At 39.0% G+C, this 13,003-nt stretch overlaps 1 long non-coding RNA gene across 1 annotated transcript in view; it reads left to right on the plus strand.

Annotated features, from left to right (window-relative positions):
- The window catches only part of LOC147341381 (uncharacterized), a 71,447-nt gene extending 70,512 nt beyond the window's left edge, over window positions 1–935 (plus strand). Inside the window, exon 2 of the long non-coding RNA XR_015159618.1 lies at window positions 872–935. This is a non-coding gene — a long non-coding RNA (uncharacterized LOC147341381). The remainder of the gene's footprint in view (window positions 1–871) is intronic.
- Window positions 936–13,003: the final 12,068 nt, after the last annotated feature.

The following is a 13,003-nucleotide window of genomic DNA, read 5'->3' on the forward strand; positions in this document are numbered from 1 at the left end:
TTATCTACCCCTAGTCACTGTTGCTGTTTTTAATCCTGACCACTGATATTGGCAACCATGATTCACTGTTCACAATATCCCATCATTCATTGTAATAGTCAGAGAGATGCAACTTTAAGTTTGCAGCTTATATACATTGTAGTCATGATTTGTAACATTCTGTCTTTGACTTTGCCTGTGGATTAACTGTTGTGATTTGTATGGAGATAGTGGCACTGTAATTTTTTTAAAAAATTTGTTGGGGTATAGACAATGTTGTGATAGTCTCAAGTGAACAGTGAAGGGACTCAGCCATACATATACATGTATCCATTCTCCCCATAATGGGCTTCTCTCATAGCTCAGTTGGTAAAGAATCCACCTGCAATGCAGGAGACCCCAGTTTGATTCCTGGGTCAGGAAGATCTGCTGGAGAAGGGATAGGCTATCCACTCCAGTATTCTTGGGCTTCCCTTGTGGCTCAGCTGGTAAAGAATCTGCCCGCAGTGCGGGAGACCTGGGTTCAATCCCTGGGTTGGGAAGATCCTCTGGAGAAGGGAAAGGCTACCCACTCCAGTATTATGGCCTGGAGAAAGTCACAGAGTTGGACATGACACAGAGAATAGTTCACTCACTATTCTCCCCCAAACTCTCCTCCCATCCAGGCTGCCACATAACTTTGAGCAGAATTCTATGTGCTATTCCGTAAGTCCTTCTTGGTTATCCATTTTAAAATAGCAGTGTAGTGGTACTTTAATTTTAAACTTTATGAACATTGTGTTCTAAGTGTTCAGATAAAGAAAATGAGAACAATTACAATACCAACTGCAGCTTGACCCAGAAATTACCAAAAAGGAAAACTAAATAAATGACTATGTTATTTTGATGACAGATGGAAGGACACATACAAATGGATTAGGGAGGTAAACAATGAAAACGACATACTGGATAATAAACTGAAAAGAGTTTGGAACTGAGCATGGCAGAGAAGGAAATGTGTAAGCACATACGGAGATTGAATCTCACAGGTGAAAGGTAAGACAGATAAGTGCTTATAAATCAGTCAAAGGCTTTTGGTCTTCCAAAAGGACACTAACGTTTGGTTGAAACTGGTGGCCACTAATTTACCCTAGGCATATCATAACAAATATGTCTTATTCTATCATTCCTATCATTGCTCTTTGAATAAAGTTACATTTCCTGATTCTAAGACAGCAACTAAAATGTCCTGTGGGTGAATGAAAGGGGAAATTTTGGTATAAAATGTTTGGCTCCTAGCAGTCTGGAGTTGATTTTACCGAGGATCTTACCAAGGATCATGCTTTGTACAGTAAATCAAATGATGTGTCAAATCATGGCAACTGAAAAATGTTCCTCCTAGCTTTTAGGTACTTTGATTTGAAAAAGAGGATTTCAAATCATCTTCTTAACTTCTTTGAAGATCATAATGAAGCTTCAAAAAATAATAAGAATAAAAGATTGTTGATATCTATCTTTGATCATTGTTCTGCATATTCAGTAGACAGTGCCAATGTAAATTTTGGAAAGCAGATGGTTTTAGAACTCAAAATAAAATGTCACCCAGTAAAGGGCAGTCAAGTTAAACAGTGCTTCCTCAATTTCTTATGAAAATTCTAACTTATTTGGAATCCAATTTTGATTTCACAATTTCAAATTTCCTCTGTACTTTTTTTGCCCTGAGAACAAGGGTTAACTTATGAGTAAAAATTATAGACATTTTAGGCATGAATAAGCCCATACAATGAATTTATAGATACAAAGGACCTGATTGGCAAACAGCTAGTCTAACAAAAGTAGCTTGAAGATACAAAGTGAATGAATGTACATTTTTGGAGAGTTGGAAAATAATTCCTGCAAGTCTAGCAACCTGTTTCCACTTAGTAAAATCTATGTATTCTGTGCTCAACACTTTTGTTGAGATTATTTTAGCTCTTACAGTTAAGCCTTTGATCAATTTTTGGTTAATTTTTGCATATGGTGGGAGGTAGGGTTCCAACTTGACTCTTGCGTGTGGATATACTGTTGTCCCAGCACCATTTGTTGAAAACGCCATGCTTTCTGCATTGAATGGTCTTGGCACCCTTGCTGAAAATCAATTGACCATAAATGTGAGAGTTTATTTCTGGACTCTCAATGCTCTTCCATTGATCAATATGTTTATTCTTTTGTTAGTACCTCACTGTCTTGATTAGTAGAGCTTTGCAGAAAGTTTTGAAGTTAGGAAATGTGAATCCTCCAACTTTGTTCTTCTTTTGCAGGGTTGTTTTGGCTATTCTGGGTCCTTTGAATTTACAGATGAATTTTAGGATCAGCTTATCAAATTCTGCAACAAAACCAGCTGTGTTCTTGATAAAAGGTTGTGTTAAATCTATAAATCAATTTGGAAGGTATTTCTAGCTTTGAAATATTTAAGTCTTCTGATCTATGAACATGGGGCCATTTTTAATATTTTAGGTTTTTTAATTTCTTTTTTTAATCCAATTTATTTTATTTATTTTTTTACCATTTTAAAAATTTTAATTGGAGGCTAATTACAATATTGTGGTCTTTTTGTGCCATACATTCACATGAATCAGCCATGGGTGTACATGTGTTCTCCATCCTGACCCTCCCTCCCACCTCCCTCCCCATCCCATCCCTCAGGGTCATCCCAGTGCACCAGCCCTGGAGCACCCTGTCTCATGCATCGAACCACAGTTTTCAGTGTAAAAGTCAGCACATCTTTTGTTAAGTTTATTCCTAGGTATTTTATTCTTTTTGATGCCATTGTGGATGGAATCATTTTATTTTTTAAATTGAACTATAGTTTATTTACAGTGTTGTGTTAATTTCACCTGTACAGCAAAGTGGTTCCATTCTGCATATATATTCATTCTTTTTTATATTATTTTCCATTATGGTTTATCACAAGATATTGAATATAGTTCCCTTGCTATACAGTAGGACCTTGTTTTTATCCCTTCTATATTTAATACTTTGCATCCTATGGAATTGTTTTCTTAATTTCACTTTATATTTGATCATTCCTAGTATACAGAAATACATGTGATTTTTGTATTTTGCTTCTATGTCCATGACTTTGCTGAAATCATTTTCTAGTAGGTTTTTAATGTGTTTGTTAGAATATGCTATATATAAGATCAGTTCAGTTCAGTTCAGTCCCTCAGTCGTGTCCAACTCTTTGCAACCCCATGGACCGCAGCACACCAGGCCTCCCTGTCCATCACCACTCCCGGAATTTACTCAAACTCATGTCCATTGAGTAGGTGATGCAATCCAACCATCTCATCTTCTGTCGTCCCTTTCTCCTCCTGCCTTCAATCTTTCCCAGAATCAGGGTCTTTTCAAATGAGTGAGTACTTCGCATCAGGTGGTCCAAGTATTGGAGTTGCAGCTTCAACATCAATCCTTTCAATGGATATTCAGGACTGATTTCCTTTAGGATGGGCTGGTTGGATCTTCTTGCAGTCTGAGGGACTCTCAAGAGTCTTCCCCAACACCACAATTCAAAAGCATCAGTTCTTCAGCACTAAGATTTCTTTACGGTCCAGCTCTCACATCCATACATGGAAAACCATAGGTTTGACTAGACAGACCTTTGATGGCAAAGTAATGTCTCTGCTTTTTAATATGCTGTCTAGGTTGGTCATAACTTTCCTTCCAAGGAGTAAGTGTCTTTTAATTTCATGGCTGAAATCACCATCTGCAGTGATTTTGGAGCCCCAAAAAATAAAGTCTGACACTGTTTTCCACTGTTTCTCCATCTATTTGCCATGAAGTGATGGGACCAGATGCCATGATGTTAGTTTTCTGAATGTTGAGCTTTAAGCCAACTTTTTCACTCTCCTCTTTCACTTTCATCAAGAGGCTCTTTAGTTCCTCATCACTTTCTGCCATAAGGGTGGTGTCATCTGCATATCTGAGGTTATTGATATTTCTCCCAGCAATCTTGATTCCAGCGTGTGCTTCATCGAACCCAGCGATTCTCAAGATGTACTCTGCATATAAGTTGAATAAGCAGGGTGACAATATACAACCTTGACGTACTCCTTTTCCTATTTGGAACCAGTCTGTTGTTCCATGTCTAGTTACTTTGTTGTTGCTTCCTGACCTGCATACAGGTTTCTCAAGAGGCAGGTCAGGTGTTCTGATATTCCCATCTCTTTCAGAATTTTCCACAGTTTATTGTGATCCACACAGTCAAAGGCTTTGGCATGGTCAAAGCAGAAGTAGATGTTTTTCTGGAACTCTCTTGCTTTTTCAATGATCCAACGGATGTTGGCAATTTGATCTCTGGTTCCTCTGCCTTTTCTAAAACCAGCTTGAACATCTGGAAGTTCACAGTTCACGTATTGCTGAAGCCTGGCTTGGAAAATTTCAGGCATGACTTTACTGGTGTGTGAGAGGAGCATTCTTTGGCGTTGCCTTTCTTTGGGATTGGAATGAAAACTGACCTTTTCCAGTCATGTGGCCACTTCTGCATTTTCCAACTTTGCTGGCATATTGAGTGCAGCACTTTCACAAAATCTTCTTTTAGGATTTGAAATAGCTGAACTGGAATTTCATCACCTCCTCTAGCTTTGTTCATAGTGATGCTTCCTAAGGCCCACTTGACTTCACATTCCAGGATGTCTGGCTCTAGGTGAATGATCACACCATCGTGATTATCTGAGTCATGAAGATCTTTTTTGTATAGTTCTTCTGTGTATTCTTGCCACCTCTTCTTAATATCTTCTGCTTCTGTTAGGTCCATACCATTTCTGTCCTTTATTGAGCCCATCTTTGCATGAAATGTTCCCTTGGTATCTCTAATTTTCTTGAAGAGATCTCTAGTCTTTCCCATTCTATTATTTTCCTCTATTTCTTTGCACTGATCACTGAGGAAGGCTTTCTTATCTCTCCTTGCTATTCTTTGGAACTCTGCATTCAAATGGGTATATCTTTCCTTTTCTCCTTTGCTTTTCACATCTCTTCTTTTCAAAGCTATTTGTGAGGCCTCCCCAGACAGCCATTTTTCTTTTTTGCATTTCTTTTTTTGGGGGATGGTCTTGCTCCCTGTCTCCTGTAGAATGTCATGAACCTCTGTCCATAGTTCATCAGGCACTCTATCAGATCTTGTCCCTTAAATCTATTTCCCACTTCCACTGTATAATCGTAAGGGATTTGATTTTGGTCATACCTGAATGGTCTAGTGGTTTTCCCTACTTTCTTCAATTTAAGTCTGAATTTGGCAATAAGGAGTTCATGATCTGAGCCACAGTCAGCTCCCAGTCTTGTTTTTGCTGACTATATAGAGCTTCTCCAAGTTTGGCTGCAAAGAATATAATCAGTCTGATTTCGGTGTTGACCATCTGGTGATATCCATGTATAGAGTCTCCTCTTGTGTTGTTGGAAGAGGGTGTTTGCTATGACCAGTGCATTCTGTTGGCAAAACTCTATTAGCTTTTGCCCTGCTTCATTCTGCACTCCAAGGCCAAATTTGCCTGTTACTCTAGGTGTTTCTTGACTTCCTACTTTTCCATTCCAGTCCCCTATAATGAAAAGGACATCTTTTTGGGGTGTTAGTTCCAAAAGGTCTTGTAGGTCTTCATAGAACCATTCAACTTCAGCTTCTTCAGCATTACTGGTCGGGGCATAGACTTGGATTACTGTGATACTGAATGGTTTGCCTTGGAGATGAACAGAGGTCATTCTGTCATTTTTGATATTGCATCCAAATACTGCATTTCAGACTCTTGTTGACTATGATGGCTAGTCCATTTCTTCTAAGGGATTCTTGCCCACAGTAGCAGATATAATGGTCATCTGAGTTAAATTCACCCATTCCAGTCCATTTTAGTTCTCTGATCCCTAATACGTCAATGGTCACTCTTGCCATCTCTTGTTTGACCACTTCCATTTTGCCTTGATTCTTGGACCTAACATTCCAGGTTCCTATGCAATATTGCTCTTTACGGCATCAGACCTTGCTTCCATCACCAGTCACATCCACAACTGGGTGTTGTTTTTGCTGTGGTTCTGTCTCTTCACTCTTTCTGGAGTTATTTCTCCACTCATCTCCAGTAGCATATTGGGCCCCTACTGACCTGGGGAGTTCATCTTTCAGTGACCTATATTTTTGCCTTTTCATGCTATTCATGGGGTTCTCAAGGAAAGAATACTGAAGTGGTTTGCCATTCCCTTAATAAGATCAAATTATCTGCAAATAGAGATAATATTGTTTACTTTTTCATTTCCTATCTGGATGCCTAGTTTCCTTGCTAAGGCCTGGTTAGAACCACTAGTACAATATTGAATAGGAGAGATGTTGTTTATGGATGAAAACTTGCAACTAGTAGGTAAATAAATCCTGGAAATCTAATACACAATATAGTGAATATAGACAACAATATTGTATTATGATCATCAAACTTGCAAAGAGACTAGATCTTAATTATTCCCACCACAAAAAAGAAATGATAATTATGTGATGTAATAGAGGTGCTAACTATCCCTACAATGACAATCACATTACTAGGTATATATGTATAACACAGTATTATATGTCAAATATATGTCTTTTACTGTGTTATACATATATACCTAGTAATGTGATTGTCATTGTAGGGATAGTTAGCACCTCTATTACATCACATAATTAGTTGTGGCACATAGTATCCAGTTCCTTGACCAGGGATCGATCCTGGGCCCGCTGCATTGGGAGTGTAGAGTCTTAGCCACTGGACCATGAGGGGAGTCCCTACGGCAAATATATTTCAATAAAAAATGTTGAAACATGTGGTTGACTACTATTGACTTGAGCAGACATTCACATTTCATTCCTGATCTTACGGAAAAAATTTTACTATTTCATCATTAAATATGATGATAGTTGTGGGTTTTTCAAAGATATTCTTCATCAAGTCAAGAAAGTTTCCTTCAATTCTTAGTTTATTGAGCCCTTTTATCATTAAGGGATGGCAAATTTCACCAAATACTTTTTCTGCATCTATTGAGAGGATTATGTTAGTTTTGTCCTTTATTCTATTCATATGGTATATTATTAATACATTAATTGACTTGTGGATATTAAAACAACTTTGGAATCCTGGGATGAATCACACTTGGTCATGGTCTGTAATTCTTTTTATATGTTGTGGGATTTGATTTGCCAGTATTTGATTGAGGATTTTTGTTTTTGTTTTCATAAGAGATACTGGTTTTTAGCTTTCTTTATTTGCTGTATTTTTGTCTGATTTTGGTGTCAGAGTAATACTGGCCTCATAAAATAAGTTAAGAAGTGTTCCCTCTTCTTTTATTTTTTGGAAGAGTTTGTGGGAAAGTGCTATTAATTCTTCTTTAAATATTTGGTAGAATTCACCAGTGAAGTCTTTTTTGTGTGTGGGTAGTTTGTTTTTTTTTTTAATTTATTTTTTATTGAAGGATAATTGCTTTATAGAATTTTGCTGTTTTCTGTCAAACCTCAACATGAATCAGCCATCAGCTCAGTTCAGTTCAGTTCAGTTGCTCAGTTGTGTCCGACTCTTGCGACCCCATGAATCACAGCACAGCAGGCCTCCCAGTCCATCACCAACTCCTGGAGTTCACTGAGACTCACGTCCATCGAGTCATTGATGCTATCCAGCCATCTCATCCTCTGTCGTCCCCTTCTCCTCCTGCCCCCAATCCCTCCCAGCATCAGAGTCCTTTCCAATGAGTCATCTCTTTGCATGAGGTGGCCAAAGTACTGGAGTTTCAGCTTTAGCATCATTCCTTCCAAAGAACACCCAGGACTGATCTCCTTTAGAATGGACTGCCATAGGTATACATATATCCCCTCCCTTTTGAAACTCCCTCCCATCTCCCTCCCCATCCCACCCCTCTAGGTTGAATACAGAGCCCCTGTTTGAGTTTCCTGAGCCATACAGCAAATTCCCATTGACTATCTATTAAAATGACGAATTCAGTCTCTTTGCTTATTTTAGTTCTAGTCATAATTTTCTATTTCCTATTCTGTCCAGTACAGTAGGTTGTGTCTTTCTAGTAATTTATTCATTTTATCTAAGTTATCTAATTTGTTGGCATCTAGTTGTCCAGGTGGTGCTAGTGGTAAAGAACCCGCCTGCCAATGCAGGAGATATAAGAGACATGGGTTCAATCTGTGGTTCAGGAAGATTCCCTGGAGTAGGAAATGGCAAGCCATCCCAGTATTCTTGCCTGGAGAATCCCATGGACAGAGGAGTCTGCCAGGTTACAATCCATAGAGTCGCAAAAAGTTGGACATGACTGAAGTGACTTAGCACATAATTGTTCATAGTATATGCTTATAATCCTTTTTATTTTTATTTCTGTAAAGTTGGTAGTAATGTCCTCTATTTTATTCTTGCTTTTAGTAAATTTTTTCTTGGATAGTCTAGTTAAATGTTTTTCAATTTCCTTGAACTTTTCAAAGAACCAACTTTTGGTTACATTAATTTTTTTCTATTTTTTCCTATTCTCTATTAATTTCCACTCTACTCTTTATTATTCCCTTCTAATTGCTTTGGGTTTCGAGTTTAGTTTAGTTTTTAGTTTTTTTGTTTGTTTTTTAGTTTCTTAAGCAGGAAAGTTAGGCTTTGAATTTGAATCTTTCTTTTTTTACTGTAGGTGGTTTATGGTTTTTCCAGTAGTCATGTATGGATGTGAGAGTTGGACTGTGAAGAAAGCTGAGTGCCGAAGAATTGGTGCTTTTGAACTGTGGTGTTGGAGAAGACTCTTGAGAGTCCCTTGGACTGCAAGGAGATCCAACCAGTCCATTCTGAAGGAGATCAGCCCTGGGATTTCTTTGGAAGGAATGATGCTAAAGCTGAAACTCCAGTACTCTGGCCAACTCATGCGAAGAGTTGACTCATTTGGAAAAGACTCTGATGCTGGGAGGGATTGGGGGCAGGAGGAGAAGGGGATGACAGAGGATGAGATGGCTGGATGGCATCACTGACTCAGTAGACGTGAGTCTGAGTGAACTCCGGGAGTTGGTGATGGACAGGGAGGCCTGGCGTGCTATGATTCATGGGATTGCAAAGAGTCGGACACAACTGAGCGAATGAACTGAACTGAACTTACAGCTATACATTTCTCTGTAAACAATACTGTAGCTGCATCACATAAATTTTGTATGTTGTATCTACATTTTCATTTATCTCAAAGTATTCTGTAATCACTCTGTGATTTCTTTGGCCCATTGTTTATTTATGAATATGTTGTTTAATTTCCACATATTTGACTTCTATTTCCTATGTGTACACCTATGTTCATTGCAACATTATTTATAATAGCCAAGATATAGAACAATCTAAGTGCCCATCAATGGATGAATGGATAAAGAAGATATATACAATTAAACATTACTCAGCCATAAAAAAAAAATGAAATCTTGCCATTTGTGACAACATGAATGGACCTAGATGATATTATACTACATGAAATAAGTCAGATAAAGATAAATACTGTATGATTTCACCTATATGTGTAATCTAAAACAAAATAAATGAACAAACATAGCAAAACATAAATAGAAATATAGAGAATAAACAGGTGGCTGCCAGAGGGGAGGGGGTGGGAAGAGGACAGAAATAGGTAAGGGAGATTAAGAGGTACAAACTTCCAGTTATAAAATAAATGAGTCACAAGGATGAAATGTATAGTATGGGGAATATAGTCAATAATAATGTAATATCTTCATATGGTGACAGATGGTAACTAGACTTATCATGGTGATTATTTTGAAATGTTAGAAATATCAAATCACTATGTTGTATATCACTATCTTGCCTTGAGAACCCCATGAACAGTATGAAAAGGCAAAATGATAGGATACCGAAAGAGGAACTCCCCAGGTCGGTGGGTGCCCAATATGCTACTGGAGATCAGTGGAGAAATAACTCCAGAAAGAATGACGGGATGGAGCCAAAGCAAAAACAATACCCAGCTGTGGATGTGACTGGTGATAGAAGCAAGGTCCGATGCTGTAAAGAGCAATATTGCATAGGAACCTGGAATGTCAGGTCCATGAATCAAGGCAAATTGGAAGTAGTCAAACAAGAGATGGCAAGAGTGAATGTCGACATTCTAGGAATCAGTGAACTAAAATGGACTGGAATGAGTGAAGTTAACTCAGATGACCATTATATCTACTACTGTGGGCAGGAATCCCTTAGAAGAAATGGAGTAGCCATCATGGTCAACTAAAGAGTCCGAAATGCAGTACTTGGATGCAATCTCAAAAATGACAGAATAATCTCTGTTAGTTTCCAAGGCAAACCATTCAATATCACGGTAATCTAAGTCTATGCCCCAACCAGTAACGCTGAAGAAGCTGAACGGTTCTATGAAGACCTACAAGACATTTTAGAACTAACACCCAAAAAAGATGTCCTTTTCATTATAGGGGACTGGAATGCAAAAGTAGGAAGTCAAGAAACACCTGGAGTAACAGGCAAATTTGGCCTTGGAATATGGAATGAAGCAGGGCAAAGACTAATAGAGTTTTGGCAAGAGAATGCACTGGTCATAGCAAACACCCTCTTCCAACAACACAAGAGAAGACTCTACACATGGACATCACCAGATGGTCAACACCAAAATCAGATTGATTACATTCTTTCCAGCCAAAGATGGAGAAGCTCTATACAGTCACCAAAAACAAGACATGGAGCTGACTGTGGCTCAGATCATGAACTCCTTATTGCCAAATTCAGACTTAAATTGAAGAAAGTAGGGAAAACCACTAGACCATTCAGGTATGACCAAAATCAAATCCCTTATGATTTTACAGTGGAAGTGACAAGTAGATTTAAGGGCCTAGATCTGATAGATAGAGTGCCTGATGAACTATGGACAGAGGTTCATGACATTCTACAGGAGACAGGGAGCAAGACCATCCCCCAAAAAAAGAAATGCAAAAAAGAAAAATGGCTGTCTGGGGAGGCCTTACAAATAGCTTTGAAAAGAAGGGATGTGAAAAGCAAAGGAGAAAATGAAAGATATAAGCATTTGAATGCAGAGTTCCAAAGAATAGCAAGGAAAGATAAGAAAGCCTTCCTCAGCACTCAATCCAAAGAAATAGAGGAAAACAACAGAATGGGAAAGACTAGAGATCTCTTCAAGAAAATTAGAGATACCAAGGGAACATTTCATGCAAAGATGGGCTCGATAAAGGACAGAAATGGCATGGACCTAATAGAAGCAGAAGATATGAAGAAGAGGTGGCAAGAATCCACAGAAGAACTCTACAAAAAAGATCTTCACTACCAAGATAATCATAATGGTGTGATCACTCACCTAGAGCCGGACATCCTGGAATGTGAAGTCAAGCGGACCTTAGAAAGCATTACTACGAACAAAGCTAGGGGAGGTGATGGAATTCCAGTTGAGCTATTTCAAATCCTGGAAGATGATGCTGTGAAAGCGATGCACTCAATATGCCAGCAAATCTGGAAAACTTAGCAGTGGCCACAGGACTGGAAAAGGTCAGTTTTCATTCCAATCCCAAAGAAAGGCAATGCCAAAGAATGCTCAAACTACTGCACAATTGCACTCATCTCACATGCTAGTAAAGTAATGCTCAAAATTTTCCAAGCCAGGCTTCAGCAATACGTGAGCCGTGAACTTCCAGATATTCAAGCTGGTTTTAGAAAAGGCAGAGGAACCAGAGATCAAATTGCCAACATCCGCTGGATCATGGAAAAAGCAAGAGTTCCAGAAAAACCTCTATTTCTGCTTTCTTGACTATGCCAAAGCCTTTGACTGTGTGGATCACAATAAACTGTGGAAAATTCTGAAAGAGATGGGAATACCAGACCACCTGACCTGCCTCTTGAGAAACCTGTATGCAGGTCAGAAAGCAACAGTCAGAACTAGACATGGAACAACAGACTGGTTCCAAATAGGAAAAGGAGTATGTCAAGGCTGTATATTGTCACCCTGCTTATTCAACTTCTACGCAGAGAACATCATGAGAAATGCTGGGCTGGAAGAAGCACAAGCTGGAATCAAGATTTCCAGGAGAAGTATCAATAACCTCAGATATGCAGATGACACCACCCTTATAGCAGAAAGTGAAGAGGAACTAAAAAGCTCTTGATGAAAGTGAAAGAGGAGAGTGAAAAAGTTGGCTTAAAGCTCAACATTCAGAAAACTAAGATCATGGCATCTGGTCCCATCACTTCATGGCAAGTAGATGGGGAAACAGTGGAAACAGTGTCAGACTTCATTTTGGGGGGTTCCAAAATCACTGCAGATGGTGATTTCAGCCTTGAAATTAAAAGATGCGTACTCCTTGGAAGGAAAGTTATGACCAACCTAGACAGCATATTGAAAAGCAGAGATATTACTTTGCCAACAAAGGTCCATCTAGTCAAGGCTATGGTTTTTCCAGTGGTCGTGTATGGATGTGAGAGTTGGACTGTGAAGAAAGCTGAGTGCCGAAGAATTGATGCTTTTGAACTGTGGTGTTCAAAAGACTCTTGGGACTCTTGAGAGACTCTTGAGACTCTTGAAGACTCTTGAGAGTCCCTTGGACTGCAAGGAGATCCAACCAGTCCATCCTAAAGGGGATCAGCCCTGGGTGTTCTTTGGAAGGACCAATGCTGAAGCTGAAACTCCTAATACTTTGGCCACCTCATGCGAAGACTTGACTCATTGGAAAAGACTCTGATGCTGGGAGGGATTGGGGGCAGGAGGAGAAGGGGACGACAGAGGATGAGATGGCTGGATGGCATCACTGACTCGATGCACATGAGTTTGAGTGAACTCTGGGAGTTGGTGATGGACAGAGAGGCCTGGCGTGCTGCGATTCATGGGGTCACAAAGAGTCAGACACGACTGAGTGACTGAACTGAACTGAACTGATACTGTATAATAAGAACTAACATATGGTTTTAGGTCAATTATACTTAAAAAACAAATAAATAGAAAAAGAGATCAGATTTGTGGTTACCAGATACAGAGGTTAGGGGGGAAGGGGAATTAGATAAAGGTGGTCAAA

The sequence above is a fragment of the Bos grunniens genome, chromosome X, assembly GCF_055505025.1.
Source record: "Bos grunniens cultivar Pamir isolate PY7600 chromosome X, Bosgru_T2T1.0, whole genome shotgun sequence".
Classification (NCBI taxonomy): Eukaryota; Metazoa; Chordata; class Mammalia; order Artiodactyla; family Bovidae; genus Bos; species Bos grunniens.